The following is a 17,494-nucleotide window of genomic DNA, read 5'->3' on the forward strand; positions in this document are numbered from 1 at the left end:
AGGCTGCCCACCAGCCCAAGGCCGCACGTTTCATTGCTTCTGCCCTAATATCCGGGCCGGCCTACGCTTCTCTTAGCCTTTCCTAGATGTCAAATTAGTTGGAGCGCCCTGGTTACGTGGCACTCGCTGCGGGAACCGCCACACCTAGCCCAGTTCCACACTCCTCACTATTCTCGGTGCCGCCTCCAACGTGCAGCCTTCTATAGAGGACGGTGGTCTTACAGGGTCAAATGCGATTGTTTCAAAGAAACCTCTGAAATGGGACTTCGGAAGTAACAAAATCCTCAATACTTGCTTTAGATATTATATGTTTGCCTAGAATCATCCCCAGACCAGAAACATTTAAAGCCTTTCTATTTTGGATGTTTTGTGGTGTACCTATCTTAGACTGGCCTCTTAACTTGGTTGGCTTTTGAAATTGGGTGTTTAGGCGCGGGAAAGAGTGGAAAACAGGTAAGGATGGTTGTTGGTTGGGCTTGAAAGTAGTTTTACATCTTATACAGACAAAGTTGAGCTACTTAGTTATGAGAAGTGTGACTAAGAGCGTGCTAACCATGTACCAAGCAATATCCTAAATACATATATGTCCACGTATTAAACCTGTACTCTATGAAGAGCTACAGAACAGTATCTATGAAATGTGGGAACAAGAAATGAATCTACCAAAACAATCCGTGGCAAAGTGGGCAAACCTACTTTGAGTTCACTAACACCACATTATGTCTCCAGTTAGTAAAGCTTTTGTCCATGCTGTTCTTCCTGTCTGTAGTTAACTTCCTCCATTCTATCACTGTAAACGCCTACTCATACTTCTAAAACCTGTTCAGGCCTGACCTCTCAGAAGTCTTCCTCCAACACCTCCTCTTACAGAATTCATTACCCCTGGCTTCATGCTACTGTAGCTCATACATGCTTCTCTTGTGTGACCAGGATGCCTCCTACACAGTTTGGGGCACAAATGTGCCTCCCCGTTCATCCCTAGAGTGCAAATGCTTGAGCCCTCATAAACCAGTAATAGAAATCCCAGAAGTCCAAACTATCCTACCTCCAGAAGCCTCTCCTTTACAAATTCAGGATTTTCTGTGCTTAAGAGGTGCCCGAAAGGGAGTCTAGTGACTCAGTCTAATGGCCAAGGCAGAAGGGTAAATGTGGCCAAACTGGCCATGTGTCCCTGATGCCTGGAAGGTACTTGGCTTATTTTCCGGTATGGGCCACCCACACACTCCAGAGCTCTCTAACAGGAAGTGCTCCTAGCCAAATTCCCAGTTAGATGATGCAGTGAGGATTAATGGATTACAGCTATAAGATGCCTAGGCAGTAGCTTCTGCATGTGAGGTGGCTCAGGAGCAAGGCAGCAAAGCTGTTTAACACAAGTAAACAGTAATGCATTGTCACCATGGGGAACCTGAACAGCAGGGTCAGTGCAGTGTCAGAATCTGGGCCTGAGTAGGGCCTTTCCAGCCTGTCTCAGTGTCACCTCGATCCCGTGGACCGCAGGCTCTGCCACTTTGGGCCCCTGGTGTAGATTCCAAAGTAATGAGCTTTTTGCACCATCAAGAGGGCTACTCAGAACCCTGGCTTCACCACTCTGAGGATTTAGAGCCGTCCCTGTTCTAACCTCACTAGTGACTATCTCCCCTTAAAAAAAAAAAAAAAAAAAAAGATTAAAATCACAGGTGATTTCCTGATTTCTTGACACACAATGGGAGCTACTTACTTGACCCCGTATCCAATGAGGATGGAGGGGCTCCACAATTCCAAGTTGTTTCTTCTGTCTCAGCCTACACAGATTTAGTCTCACTACAGTGTATCACTGGCAGGCAGCCTCCTGGTTAAGAAACCCTACCACACATGCATTACACTGGATTTTAATGTTTGGGTTTTTTTTTAATTCCTACCTCCTTGCAGAGTCTTCAGCTTCTCGAGGGTAAGATTATGTCTTTTATCTTTATATCCCTAACACCTAGCAGATTTGCTAACACGGCCGTAGTGACGGCCATCATGACCAGTAATAATAGTGCCGACTCTGATCCAGGCAGTGCGCTGAACATGTTATAGGAATGATCTCACAAGGTCGGTACCAGTATCCTCATTTTTACAAATGAGAAATCGGAGACTTAGTTCAAGAAACTTTCCCCCAAATTACAGTTAATATGTGGCACAATTGTGCTTGATACCTGTTTTGTGCAATGTAACCATGCCCCCTACTTACTGAAAATCAAAATCTGTAAAACCAGCCAATGAACAGTGAACATTTCCATTATCCGTTAGAGGAAAATGCCCTTTATCCACTCCAAGTTCCAATGAGGAGGGCTATTTCCCGGCCTCTCCCAGAGGTGTAACCATTTCACCACTGACAGAAAGTAAATTTGGCCAGGGTACGCTAGCATGCTGGGCTTAGCACTGCTACCTTTTTCCTCTTGGGAGGTCCCCGTCTGCTCTGAGCCCAGTGCTGCTCGCAAGCGGATGGAGACAGCTCTTGATTCTGGAGTTCAGTATTAGCCCAGCACACCTGTCCACCAAACCTAAAGTCCCTCCCTCCATCCTAACCACCTGTTTGTCTCACTCATTGTTTTCCTCTTCAACTCTCCAGAAGTAGTGAAGAGGCAAGCTATTTTCTGAGCTCCCTTAGAGACCTCTCCTGCACTCCCAAATCATTAAGGGGTGGCTTAAAGCTTTTTACTTTAAACAGCCCACAGAATTAAAGGCTGATTAGAGAAGCCAGGACAGGGAGTGATCAGAAAGAAGCGGAAACCAGAAACTTCATGCTAAGAGCCAACTGAAGATCATTGAGAATTAAAGAGAAAGCACTTGGCTAATTGAAACGTAGGTAAATGACAAATAGCAGTTTACAACTTGCTTGACCTTCTCAAGTCTTTAAGCACTTCTACTTATGTGAAATGAAGAGTACTGGTACCCACAGGCATGCCAAACCCTTCAGATGATAAGGGCCTGGCCTTTGTAGGGGGCCTCTGCTGGCCCAGAGGAAAGGGGGCCGCCCTTCCAGGCCCCTCTTCAGACTTTACTAAGTTTCCACACGCAGGCTGTAAATTCAGAGAGACTGCTGAAGACCCGCTTCATTCTCACTCATCAAGCTATCTGCTTACTGTCTCCATCCTCAAACAAAGCATGAGCAAAACAGGTCCCTTGATTTCCCTCCAAAAACCTGTTCCTTTCCCAGCCTTCTCATCTAGTAAATGGAACGAGCATCCCCCTGAGAGATTCCTCTCATTTCCTCATACCCCACATCCAATCCACCAGCAAGTTCTGTTGTCTCTACTTCTAAAATAGGTCCTGGGAGCACCTGGGGGACTCAGTCAGTTAAGCATCTGACTCTTGATCTCAGCTCAGGTAATGATCTCATGGTTCATGGGTTCAAGCCCTGCATCAGGCTCTGTGCTGACAGCGTGGAGGCTGCTTAGAATTCTGTCTCCCTCTTTCTCTGCCCCTCCCCTGCTTGTGCTCGCTCGCTGTCTCAAAATAAATAAGAAACCATTTTAAAAAAATAAACAAAATAGATCCTGAATCTGTTCACCTCCTTCTATCTCCTTGTCAAAGTAACCACCTCGTCAGAATAGGTGTTATGTCTCACCTGGACTCTTAAAAGAGACTTCTAATTTAATAGCCCCCCTGCTTCCATTCTTGCCAAATTTCAAATTCACAATTAAAATAAATCATTTCATTCCCATTTAACATTATCTAATGGCTTCAAATGCCCTTAGAATAAAGTCCGAAGTCCCTATCTCTGAATTACAGTTCTGTGTGATCTAACTCCTGCCTTCTTTGTGACTTCATCCCTTGGCTTTCTCTACCTCACAGGCCGTGCCCAACCAAACATGTTTCTACCTCAAGACCTTTGCACAGTACTTGTTGCTCTTCTTGGATCACTCATTCTTCAGATCTTCTGGTTACTTAGAGGAAATGCCACTTCCTCAAGGGAGACCTTCCTGCCCATCCATCTAAAGTAGGTAGACCTCTCCCTCCCCTTGCCCTGGTCACTCTGTCTCAGTGTCTTTTTTTTTTTTTTTAACCTTTTTCATAGCACTTATCACTATCTAAACTTAACTTGATTTTCTGATTGTTTACTCATTATCTGTATTCCTCAACTAAAATGTAAGCTCCAGGGCAGGAATCTTACTTGTTTTGCTCACTGTATTCCCAAGGTCTAAACTAGTGCCTGGGGGCACCTGGGTGATTCAGTCGGTTAAGCATCTGACTTTTGATTTCGGCTCAGGTCATGATCTCACAGTTCATGGGATGGAGCCCTGCATCCGGCTCTGCACTGTCAGCACAGAGCCTGCTTGAGATTCTCCCTCTCTCTCTCTCTCTCTCTCTGTCACTCAAAATAATTATAATATAAAAACTAGTACAAAACAAAAACACTTAAAATAGTGCCTGGCCATAGAACACACTGTGATATGAATGAAGCATTAGTTTAATGAAATTATGAGAATGAAAAGATAAAAACAAATCGAGAGATAGACATAGTTTGGCTCAAAAACACAGATTTCTGATCTTGTCATAGTTTCATCTTTGAAAGTCAGCCTCATTGCACACTCACACATTCCTCCCAAATGGCCTGAGTAGCTTCAAAGGGTCTTCTATGCCTTCTTTGTCTTTGGCCTGATTCTGAGAGATGGAGTTCATCCTACTTTCTGCTCACATCCCGTGACCTTGAGTTCATTCACAGCCAATGACAAGAATCAGTCTTTAACTCACCAAAAACTCTTCAACCCACAACACCTCTCCTCCCCAAAGGATTGCCAGGTCCATTGGAGCCTGACAGGGACTGAGATTCCAACCTGTATCCCGTTAGCTCCTAGATTATGGGACATCCTCTCAGGCCCAGCTCCCTCCATTGTCAAGTTAATTCAAGAAGTTTGGTGATGCTATTCAGGGCAGAGAGCTGGTTGGAAATTGGGGGTGAAGGTACTCTTTCATAAACTTAAGACTTGAGTATTACTAAGAAGTTGGGTCAAAATTATGTGGACTAGAGGAATACAAATTGTTGCAAAATTTTTTTTTAGAGAGAAAGAGACTGTGAGTGAGGAGAGGGGCAGAGAGAGAGAGAGAGAGAGAGAGAGGGAGAGAGAATCTCAAGCAGGCTCCACGCTCAGCATGGAGCCCAATCAGGCCTCGATCCCACGCCCCTGGGCCAAAAACCAAGAGTCAGGCACTCAAGCATCTGAGCCACCCAGGCGCCCCAAATACAAACCTATTGGACTAGATGAAGGTCTTTAAAACAAGAAATAGGTCACAGCTGTGGAATGGAAGACCCTCTGTTTCCCACCTCCCATGCCTTGAAAACTGTGCCAAAGTCTGTGGACACTGAGACCTGTCCCTCCACCCACAGGCAGGTCTGTGGGGCTGCTACGAATGTGGCATCTCAAGGGTAGAGAAATGCCTTACTTGCAGCAGCAGCAGCAGAAATGTCTTCCTTTGTGAACTACACCAATTTGAGAAGGTTCCTGTGGAAAATGATGCAGATTTTTCATGTGAAATATCCTGGAGATTACATTCCACTAAATGTAATAGAAAATCCAAAACAATATCAAGGATAAATTAGATAGGACTGTTTTTCTCTTGTGAGAGGCAGTTCAGAGCTCATCCAGCAGCTCCACAGTGATCAGGGATCTGTGTTCTTTCCAGCTTTCTGTCTTATCATTCCTAGGGTGTGCCTTTATCTTCATGACCCAGTATGGCCAGCTGCTAGAGCTCGGACAGCCTGTTCTGGGAAGCAGGATGGAGGACTGGCTGGAAAAAAAAGAGGACACAAGGTATGTATGTGTCTTTTAAGGCGGCTGCCACAAAGCACATCTGCTTACATCTGGGTAAGAAGCTAGCCCCGTGGCCACAGTTAATTGCAATGGAAGTTGGGAAGTATCACAGGTGTGTGTGTGTGTGTGTGTGTGTGTGTGTGTGTGTGTGTGTGAATACAGAGAGAAAGAATTTATTTTTAAGGAATTGGCTCAGGTGATTGTGGGGGCTGGTGAATCTGAAATGCTTAGGGCAGGCCAGCAGGCTGGAAAGCCAGGCAATATTTTTAAATTACAGTCCTGAGGCAGAATTTCTTCTCCAGGAAACCCCAGATTTTGCTCCCAAGGCCTTCAGTTTATTAGAGGAGGCCCATCTACATCACTACTGAGGGTGTAGTGACCACTACATCACTACATCTACATTACTGAGGGTAATCTCCTTCACTTAAAATGATTACAGATGTTGGGGTGGCTGGCTGCCTCAGTCAGTAGGGCACACAACCCTTGATCTTGGGGTTGTGAGCTTGAGCCCCACATTGAGTGTGGAGACTGCTTAAAAGTTATATTTAAAAAAATGATTGTAGATGTTAATCACATTTACAAAATATCTCCACAGCAACATCTAGATTAGTGTTTGAACAAATAATTAAGCATGGTGGCCTAGCCAAATTGACACATAAAATTAACTATTACAGTCACGAATTCAAATTTTTAAAAAATAGGTGATGGCAGAACCAGCACCTATCTGTGCATTGGGTTTGGTCTGAGCCTGCCAATTTGTTTGTCCTTCCTCTCTACATGCTGGAGTGGAAAGTTTGGTCCTCTAGAGACCTACAGTATGGAAATACACTAACCACATGCCCTCCATACAGCTGGAATCATACATGCGTAGTAACAAGAAGTCTGCAGTGAACACGCCAAAGTCCCACCCTTTCTGGGAGACTATACTTCGATAAATGCTAATCGTGTGTGTGTGTGTGTGTGTGTGTGTGTGTGTGTGTGTGTATACCACTGTGTTGATGAGATGCTGTATTGTAAACAATATGATTTTCTCTCTGAGCGCTTTCTAGCCCATTAAATTATTTTCACTATAAAATCCAAGCTTCTGGTGCTAGGTAGTCATTTAGAGAGTTGCAGGAGGGAGGGGTGAGTGGGAAAGGTTGGGAGTTGAGGCTAACAAAAGCCCATGGCTTTTCTGTCTATAATTACCCATCATTCACACAGTAGCTTGGAGACAGACACTCCCCAGACAACTCTTTTTACCTTTGTTTTTCTGTTTCAAACTTAACTTTGATACAGTCAGCCTAGAAAACGGAGGCATGCTACAAAGTCATTTTGTCACTGACTTGTAAAGTATATCTTATATCTTCCAAATATTTATTTTCTGATTCTTATACATATTGCAATGTTTTTCCTAATTTTAAAACACCGATCATGATGCCTTTCACTGTAATTCTGTACATGCATGCACCTTTTCTCAGTCTATTTTGACAAGACAAACATTAGAAATGGGGCTAAAATGGGTCCATTAAAATCATTGACATACAAATTATACCACTTAGATATCCATTATGTTAGCAAAAGTCAAGAAGATAGAACTAAAATTATTTTGGGTAAATACACATATTTTCTAGGTTTCTTGATTCCTGTAGTAATAGTCTTATATAACAACCACTGTACAAAAATAAAAGCAATTATGATTAAGTGGATCTTTTTTAGCTTTATGGGAAGCCAATTTGGTTTATCTGGTATAAGTTCTATTCCCTGTTGTTTCATTTTCAAATGTAAGTCATCTCTATTGTGATTTTGTTTCTCAGGCAGAGTTATTAGAAGGAGTCATTGCAGAAGAAACCAGGAGAAGAAGGGGGATCCATATTGTGGTGGCCATTTCTTTGATCTTTGGAAAAATAGCTCTCCATACTTAAAAATCAGAGAATGCTGATAGAAGGGTAGGCAGGCTGACTTTGTATAATACACCTGAGTTTCACCCTTATTTGAATGAATGTTTATCCCTGTTAGACTCATTCTTTTCTTCAAAGAAAAATTTTTTTAATGTTTATTTATTTTAGAGACAGAGAGAGCACAAGCAGGGGAGAGGCAGAGAAAGCTGGAGACAGAATCTGAAGCAGGCTACAGGCTGTGAGCTGTCAGCACAGAGCCCGACGCGGGGCTCGAACCCACAAACCATGAGATTATGACCTGATCCTAAGTCAGACACTTAACCAACTGAGCCACCCAGGTGCCCCAGACTCATTCTTTTCAATGGCAGAAACCATAATTACAATGAGTTTGCCAACCCATGGGAGGCATTGTCTGAAATTGTTCTTTAGTGGTATGTTTTGGATCAAATACAAACAGATTTTTCTTTATGCAGAATTCTGCACTCCAGTCACAGTATTACACTATTTTACTTTTTTTTTTTTTTTTAAGAGAGAGAGATCAAAAGCAGGGGAAAGGAGCAGAGGGAGAGGGAGGGAGAATCTCAAGCAGGCTCCATGCTCAGTGCAGAGCCCAAAGTGGGGCTCAGTCCCATGATCCTGAGATCATGACCTGAGCTGAAATCAAGAGTTGGGCGATCCACCAACTGAGAGACCCAGGTACCTTGTTTTACTTTTAAGAAAGATTAAATGTCTATTAGCTGATAGATTTTATATGGAACACATTAAGAACATGAATTTTCTTGCATTTCTTACTCTTTTCCATACTGCTTAGCGTTTATTTTATCTATTTTGAGAGAGAGAGAGAGAGAGAGAGAGAGAGAGAGAGAGAGAGCATGAGCATGAGTGGGGGAAGGGGCAGAGACAAAGAGAGAGAGAGAGAGAAAGAAAATCCTAAGCTGACAGCACAGAGCCCAACATGGGGCTCTATCTCCCAAACCATGGGATCATGCCCTAAGCCAAAACCAAGAGTCACGTTTAACTGGACGAGCCACCCAGGCTCCCCTCCTTTCTAAACTTCTTAAGCATTCACAACCACGACCTGTCTTCAGTAATGGCTGATGACAAAAACTGTCATGCTCTTACCTATGGTCAGGGCTGGCTACATAATTTGCTGGGTCCAATGCAAAATGAAAATGTGGGACTTCTGTTCAAAAAGCAGGGAAAAAAGGTGCAGTTAAAGGTACTAATGTAATAGGGGTCATAGTGATATAGGAGCAATGACATGAACTTAAATATTATAAGATAATATTTTCAGTGTCAGAATTTTATGTAATACAATAAATAATAATAGTTCATTAATGTGATATCTTGATTGATTATGAAATTTTCTCTGGCTTACTTGTCTGCAAATTCACCAATATTTACCCTGTCATTTTATTTTCATTTTCAGTAGATGAGAAATTCACTTCATGAAGTTTCTTTTTCACTAGATAGGACTGAAAGCAACATGAGTCACTCTTGGCAAATGCAAGATCTCAAACAGATTTTGATCATTTTCATTTTGGAGAAGATCTCTCTGTTGATGCAACTATTAAGAATGTTTTATAGGCTGTGACAATGCTAAGATAACTTTCTAATAAATTATTTTGAAATATAACTTTTAGTACTTCTAGAGTGTTGGTGCTTGTGGAACAGTTTCTCTAAACAGATTTAATTCCTGATACAAATTAGTGTTATGGAAGTCTGAATTTATGTATAAATTTATACAGTGGTATTTTAATGTTTCCTCACACATGAGGAAATGTTTCCTGAAACTTGGAGAAGTTGTACACGCAACTAAAGTGGCTTCATGATTTGAGTATAATCCAAAGGACCCTTTCGTGCAAGTGGGAGATGAAGGAAGGAGAGAGGTTTCTAACTGTGTCTATAACTTTTAATTAAATACTGTCTCCTTTAATAGGCAAATCAGGGTGCTATAGCTCCATCAAGTAGCAGAAGTAGTTGCCTTGGGGTCTTTCTTGTTTCACTTACTCTAAGAGTTTGAAGGGTGTTTTGAGGAGTGCCTGGGTGGCTCAACTGGTTAAGCATCCGACTCTTGATTTCCGCGCAGGTCATGATCTCATGGTTCGTGAGGTTGAGCCCTGTGTCACAAGCAGCGTGGGGCCTGCTTGGGATTCTCTCTCGTCTTCTCTCTCTCTGACCCTCCCCCTTCTCCTGCTGTCTCTCTCAAAATAAATAAATAAACTAAAAAAAAAAAAAAAGAGTTTGAAGTCTATGGTAATGAAGACAGACCTTGTCAAATCATGAAAATGAAAGGTAGGCCTGGATATTGTAAGGCAAGTCACAAGGAATGCTCAATCTGCAGACAGCCATGCCCTTGTGAATCCCTAACTAACCAGTTTTAAGGTCTGGCCATATTCCTAAATGCCTTTTCATCCTGATGATAAGTCTACACGTTATGAACAAGTACAGTTTATTAGCATGCATGCCAAAAATGGCACAGTCAGATGCTTATTCAGTTCTGACATATCCTCATGCTATCAGTGGCTTCTGCATCTAAATTACCACACCCTGATAAAGATGCAATCCAGGGAATGCAAATAAAATTCATCTGACTTAAAAGCCTGTGTCCCTCTTATATAAAATAACAACAAAACTTAATCACTTGACAATCTGGAAAGTTGTTCTGAGAAAAGAAAAACATGAGAGCATATAAAATCATGATTGTGGATAGGGGTAAACTGATGTGTTCTATACATTCTGGAATCCTAGAATGGAAAAACCAAACTCTTGGAGAATGAAAGAGGGAGTTTTATGAAAGACAAAAGTGTAATAAGCTTAGAGAATACAAGATCACCAAAGATAAGATATTACTGAGATCGTGAACAAGAGGCTCAAAATGGATTTAGGTACATTTATAATAGATTAATAAATTATTTAGAAAAATCAAGAATTTTGAGGTCTCGTCCATCTCCAAGTTTCTGAGCCTGATCTCATGGGAGGTACTCACCCACTAACAAATTTTACTCTCGGAATTGTAGACCCTGGAGTATGGAAGAGACGAAAGGGAATCAATCCATTCCTCTTTAACTGCCCCTCACCGATTGCTGTCGTCCTGAATTGCATGATTACTCTGAAATCTTAAGTTTGCTTTTCTGTCTTAAAAAGCAAAGTCATGGAAAGAGACTCCAACAGACAATTTTAGATGGGAAAGGAGAAAGATGAATTGGAAATACAATCTGGCCATGATGATCAGTGGGAACGGGAAATGGAATACTGAACTAGTATCCACCCTTTTCAGTCCTTAGTATGGTCCACATTTGCACTGAAAACGACTTATTCTCACCATTTCATAAGCACAGAATTCAGAGTATTACAGAGTAACAGATTAAGTTATTTCCAATTTATTGGACTACATACTTCCCCTGGCATGGGTTTTTGTTTTTTCTTTAAATATCAAAGATTTTTATCTAATCCACATGTCAAAAAATCATGGAGTTAGCTATAGCAGGCCACAGAGTAATAGGTCTAGAGGTCAAGAAGCAAGAAATCTTAAGGTGCTGACTTTTTTCTTTTATAAAACCTGATTAAAAAACATGTAGGTGGGATTATAATGATTTATGGATTCCTAACCATTTCTTTTGACTGAACTTCATGTTATTTCCTCTTTACTATAATTGTTACTGGTTTCTGGGTGGTATAAATGCACAATTGGATCATTGCTTTTCACACATGTGAATATGTGAATATAAGCTGTGCTCAGTGTTCATAAGGTAGATATTATTGCAATTCTGCAACAAGGTAATGGCAGGAGATCAGTGATTATGCAGAAAACAATGACAATAGAAGCATTCTCTAAGTGAATATTTATTGAGTGTCTATTATGTACCAGGCACTCTTCTGGTGCTGGGGATACATCTGCAAGCAAAACAAAACAAAACAGGAAACCCCAGAACAACATTTTACATTCCAGTGAGGAGAGACAGAGAATAAAATAACGAGCATGAGTGAAAAAGCGCACTGTAGAGTTTTTAGAGGAGAGGGCATCAGTTAGCCATTGCTACAGAACAAACCACCGCAAAACAGAAAGTATTTGTTACCAGTCATAAGAGCAAAGGGAGATGGAAATGAGAGAGGGTTACACTGTGACTTTAAATAAGGAGGTCACCATATCGGATAAAGGGCTAGTATCCAAAATCTATAAAGAAATCACCAAACTCCACACCCAAAAAACAAACAATCCAGTGAAGAAATGGGCAGAAAACATGAATAGACATTTCTCTAAAGAAGACATCCAGATGGCCAACAGCACATGAAAAGATGCTCAACGTCACTCCTCATCAGGGAAATACAAATCAAAACCACACTGAGATATCACCTCGTGCCAGTCAGAGTGGCTAAAACGAACAAACCAGGAGCCTATAGATTCTGGCAAGGATGTGGAGAAACGGGAACCCTCTTGCACTGTTGGTGGGAATGCAAACTGGTGCAGCCACTATGGAAAACAGTGTGGAGCTTCCTCAAAAAATTAAAAATAGACCTACCCTATGACCCAGCAATAGTACTGCTAGGAATTTACCCAAGGGATACAGGAGTGCTGATGCATAGGGGCACTTGTACCCCAATGTTTATAGCAGCACTCTCAATAATAGCCAAATTATGGAAAGAGGCTAAATGTCCATCAACTGACGAATGGAAAAAGAAGACATGGTTTATATGTACAATGGAATACTACTTGGCAATGAGAAAGAATGAAATCTTGCCATTTGTAGCAACATGGATGAAACTGGAGAGTATTATGCTAAGTGAAATAAATCAGGCAGAGAAAGACAGATACCATATGTTTTCATTCATGTGGATCCTGAGAAACTTAACAGAAGACCATGGGGGAGGGGAAGAGGGAAAAAAAGTTACAGGGAGGGAGGGAGGCAAACCATAAGACAGTCTTAAAAAATGAGAACAAACTGAGGGTTGATGGGGGGTGGAGGAGAAGGGAAAGTGGGTGATGGGCATTGAGGAGGGCACCTGTTGGGATGAGCACTGGGTGTTGTATGGAAACCAATTTGACAATAAATTATATTTAATAAAAAAAATACACACATACATACATAAGGAGGTCACCTCATTGAGAAGGTCACAGTGGTAAATGGCCTCTGACTATCCACACCTCCTGATCATCCCGCCTTTGTATAATCCCCTTCCTTTGAGTGTGGACTGGACCTAGTGACTGCCTTCCAGCAAACAGAAAGTGGTAAAAGTGATGGGATGTCACTTCCAAGACCACGTTACAAAGAGACCGTGTCTTCTGTCTTGCACACTGTTGCTTGCTTGTTCTGATGGGACCCACTCTGTGGTACTATGAGCCGCTCTGTGGAGAGAGCCACATAACAGGCAACTCACAGACTCCTGGCCCTTCATTCAATAGCTCACGAGGAACTGAATCCTAACAACCAGGTGAGTGAGTTTGAAGGTGGGTCCTCCCTCGGTGGAGCTTACAGATGAGACCTCAGCCCGGGTGCCTCCTTAACTGCAGTGAATCCTTGAGGCACAGACACCCAGCTAAGTGACACCTGAAATCCTGATGCACGGAAACTATCAGATGTTCGCTGTTTTAAGCTGCTAACATTTGGAATATTTGGTTACACAGCAGTGGATAACTAATACAGTGACTTGAAGGAGGTGAGAGAGTTAGCCATGTGGCAGCTATCTGGGCAGAGGGCACAGCCAGTGCAAAGGTCCTGACAGAGGAACAGGATTGACATGTAAAACGAATGGCAAGGAGGTCATTGTGTAGGAAGCATGAATGAGGGTAAAAATAGTAGGAGATGAGGTAAGAAAGGTGACTGGGGGCCAGATCCAATGGGGGCTCGGAGGGTATTATAGGAATCTGGCCTTTATCTAAGAGAAACTGGGAGCCGTTGCAAGGTTCTGAGTCTGACATGATGTGATACAGGTTTTTGAAGGATCCGTCTGGTGTGTGTTGAGAATCAGCTGTAAGGAATAAGGGGAAAGCAGGGAGGCCAGTGAGGAGTCTGTTGCAGTAAATTAGGCAAGAAATGATGGCAGCTCCAATCAGGATGGTAGTTGGTAGAGTTCTGATAACAGGGATGGATTCTGGATGTATTTTGAAGGTAGAACCACGGATTGGTTTGTGCAGTGTGAGGGAAAGAGAAGACTCCATCGTTTTTGGTTTGAGAAAGTAAAAAATGGTAAGACTGTAGGTGGAGGAGATGTGGGGGAATGAGGAAAATCAGAAATTAACTTAGGGACGCCTGGGTGGCTCAGTTGGTTAAGCATCCAACTTCGGCTCAGGTCATGATCTCCCAGTTCATGGGTTCAAGCCCTGTGTCAGGTTCTGTGCTGACAGCTCAGAGCCTGGAACCTGCTTTGGATTCTGTGTCTCCCTCTCTCTCTGTCCCTCCCCCACTTGTGCTCTGTCTCTCTCTCTCTCTCAAAAATAAATAAACACTAATAAAATAAAAAAAATAAATTAACTGAATCATGTCGAACTTGAGATATCTGTTATACATCAAGTAGAGATGTTAAGTAGGCAATTGTGTATGTGAGCCTAGAGCGCAGGAGTGATGTTTAGGCTGGATATATAAATGCAGGGGTTGTCAGCGTATAAACAGTATTTAAAGACTGGATGAGATCACTGAGTGTAGAGAAAGGGACCAGGAACTGTGAATTGGCACGCTCCCTCCAAGTGATCACAAGTCAGAAGAGAGGGACGCAGTCCGCAGAGGAAGCTGGGAAGGAGCAGCCAGGGAGATGGGAGGAAAAGCCAGAGGTGTGGTGTCTCGGGGACAATCAGGGCAAGTTATCCAGGTGATATGACCAGCTGCTGCCACTGCATCGGAACGGATGCTGAGACGTGACCACTGGGTGAGGCAGGGTCACTGGAGACCTTCCTGGAGCAGTTTCATGGCAGCCATGAGGTCTACAGAGTGACCAACGTGGGCTGAACATGGGAAGGAGAACAACGCTAATCAGACTCCAGCAAACCTTTCTAGTTTTGCTGCAACAAAAAGCCAAAACGAACATGACAACACAAAACACACAAACCAGAAAGGACCTGCTTCTCTGGTAAGGGAAATGGGGCTACAAGGTTTTCAAAAGGTATTTGTCTGCTTATGGAAATGTCCAGAAAAGGGCAAAAACATGATGATCCAGTGGGAGGAAGAAGTGCTCAAGTAGGGGGCCTAGCTTTGGAAAGAAATCCAGAGAGATTGTTTGTAGTTTCAGGAAAAAACTAATGACTTTGAAATGAGCAAAAAATATTACAGGTGTCCTTTCTGGCACACTGTTTGAGCTGTCTGCCCCTTGTCTTTGAGCTATTTTACAACTCCTAGACAACTGATAGGAATGCAAATAATTCTTTTGCAGAGACATACAAATGAATGTGGTCTGATGAAGGAACGAGTGCTTTCCCTCCCCCCACTGTAGACACTAGTTTTGTAAGTATTAAGCAATTAATATGCATCTATGACATTCATTTTGGCATGCCTCATTATCGATACGTGTGCCTGCTTTTAGGAATTCTTCACTGAACTGGTTCTAACATCTTACTAGTTCCTTAATTGCTTAACAAGTTAAGTAAAATTGTTGGCACATGTTCATTTCATATTTGTATGAGAATCATGATTTTACATTTTTAAATTTTTTTTAATGTTTATTTCTGAGACAGAGCATGAGTGGGGGAGGGGCAGAGAGAGAGGGAGACACAGAATCCGAAGCAGGCTCCAGGCTCTGAGCTGTCAGTACAGAGCCCGACCTGGGGCTCGAACTCACAAACCATGAGATCATGACCTGTGCAGAAGTCGGTTGCTCAACCGACTGAGCCACCCCGGCGCCCCATGATTTTACATTAAAAAAAAAAAAAAGTATCCTTCAACAATAGTAATGAGGGAAAGTAGCGTATGGGGGAGCAGATGCTTAGGTGGGTGAAGGAGATAGTGGTAACCTGTGGGGGTTCTCTTCCAGTAGCTTCATTTTCCTGGGCACAGAGATGTAACACAGTCAGCAGAGGGGGAGAGTGAACGGACTAGAGAATATTAATATGGTTGCAGCATTGAAGACCATTTGAGGTTAGTGTTCATGAATTTAGAGTGGCTGTCTGTGGACTGTATTTCTCCAGCCACACACAGTTCAGCTGTGTGGGTGCACACACAGAGAAAGAGCTGAATCTAACCAGGGTTGTGGCTTTGCTAAATCAGAAGGAGGACACAAGAGTTGAGGATCTATATGAAGGAATTATTATAGTGATTTACCTGGAATTTAAGCAGGGTAAGGAGATAAGGGAAGACTTATGGGCGAAGGACAATGAAAATGCCATGAGATCAACAGATTGGAGGTCCCAACAGGGTAGAAAGATTGTTGCAGTTGCCGTACTAGAACAATGAGCTGGAAAGACAGGAGTTGGTAGTCAGAAACTAAGCAAAATATTTTCTCTATTTGGGGCTGCATTCTACTGGTTGAGGGTCACTCACCTGCTGTCCACCAAACTCCCCCTTTTTGTGAGTGGAAGCACAGATGTTTTGCATGGGTTGCTTAATTCCACCTTGTCTTAGTTTTATTCCTATGGTCTTTCTCAGCGAGATGATTCCATGAAATCAAGTCTTTCAAGAGTGAACAGAATCTGCAGACAGATAGGCAGCATGATGAGCAAGGTCTCTTTGCTATAGAAGGTTGTGCAGTTTGAAAACTGCACAAAGGACACCAGGCCTAAAGGGTGAGTGGGGCTGAGATCCAGCCCGAGCTCTGTTCACTGAGCTGTGGTCCCATCACCTGCTGTCTTTTGTGGCCAAAAAGGCTCATGCTCTGCTACTAGGCGGATATCCTGAATGGTATCTTTTCTAATCCACAGAAAGGTATTGTGTGGGCCAGGAAGCCCTGATAAAAATTACACACATGCTATGAAGTCTTACCAGAGGGCTAGACTCAGGAGGCAGGTTTGTCTTTCTGCTGAGAAATCCCTTGTGTTCCTTTGTCCTCCACGTGCTTCAAGAGTTGAGAATCTTCTCTGAGGAAGAGACTTAATACTAAACTTTCTCAATTATGTGCATAGAGTAGCTCTTTATAATTAGTTTTTGTGTGGCTAATTAAATTTTGCTTTCTGCGAAACCAATACCTGGCTTTCTAGATCACTGGTATTTGAGAAACATGATGATGTATGTGTCACGTGAATTAGTTGTGGATCACTGCCACCTCCACTGTGTCTTGTCCATTTATTGGAAACATCTTAGGTTAGACAAATATATGTAATTTATAAAAAAGTTAAATGATTTTTTCCCTGATAAGCAATGTGAAAGAGTGGGCTGAAATTGCTTAGATAGGTGTAAAAAATTTCTACTTGCTCATTCACTATTTTAAGAATTTCTTTAATATATTGGTTCATTTCGACACACGTTACTTACCAATGGTCCTTGAATTTTCAGGGAGTTCTACAAATATGTATAGTCTCCTTAAACTATCTGTTAAGTGCCATATAAAAATATCTCAAAAGTCTCTCTCTTTTTTGGTAGTAATTCTAGCAATAACCACTCACTGAATTAAAAACATAATACGGAACACGGTTTTATGGACACAAAATGATCCATGCTCACTGATAGCAAATGTTAGTACAGACGATGAGGTACGACCTGGAGACTTAAAAAGAGGCTACTTTCAGCACACTTTTCTAGTCACTAGGTAGTCCAGGGAATGCTGTCAGGAGGTGGTTCAGTATCATTTCCCCTAACTTAACAGGAACAGAGAATGGAAAGGTGAGGCTATTCAACTAAGGCAGCAGAAGGTCAAGAATCTCCACCCCCAACCTATTCCTTGGTTCTCCCTGGGAAGAATTTGCCAACTCTTTCT

At 42.4% G+C, this 17,494-nt stretch overlaps 1 long non-coding RNA gene across 1 annotated transcript; it reads right to left on the reverse strand.

Annotated features, from left to right (window-relative positions):
- Positions 1-4,419: 4,419 nt before the first annotated feature.
- Positions 4,420-8,868, reverse strand: LOC131507574 (uncharacterized). The gene is made up of 2 exons (XR_009259561.1): positions 8,780-8,868; positions 4,420-5,754 (listed from the first exon to the last, which is right to left on the reverse strand). It is a non-coding gene; the product is annotated as an uncharacterized LOC131507574 (long non-coding RNA).
- Between the last annotated feature and the right edge of the window lie 8,626 nt (positions 8,869-17,494).

This window comes from Neofelis nebulosa, chromosome 3, assembly GCF_028018385.1.
Source record: "Neofelis nebulosa isolate mNeoNeb1 chromosome 3, mNeoNeb1.pri, whole genome shotgun sequence".
Lineage (NCBI taxonomy): Eukaryota > Metazoa > Chordata > Mammalia > Carnivora > Felidae > Neofelis > Neofelis nebulosa.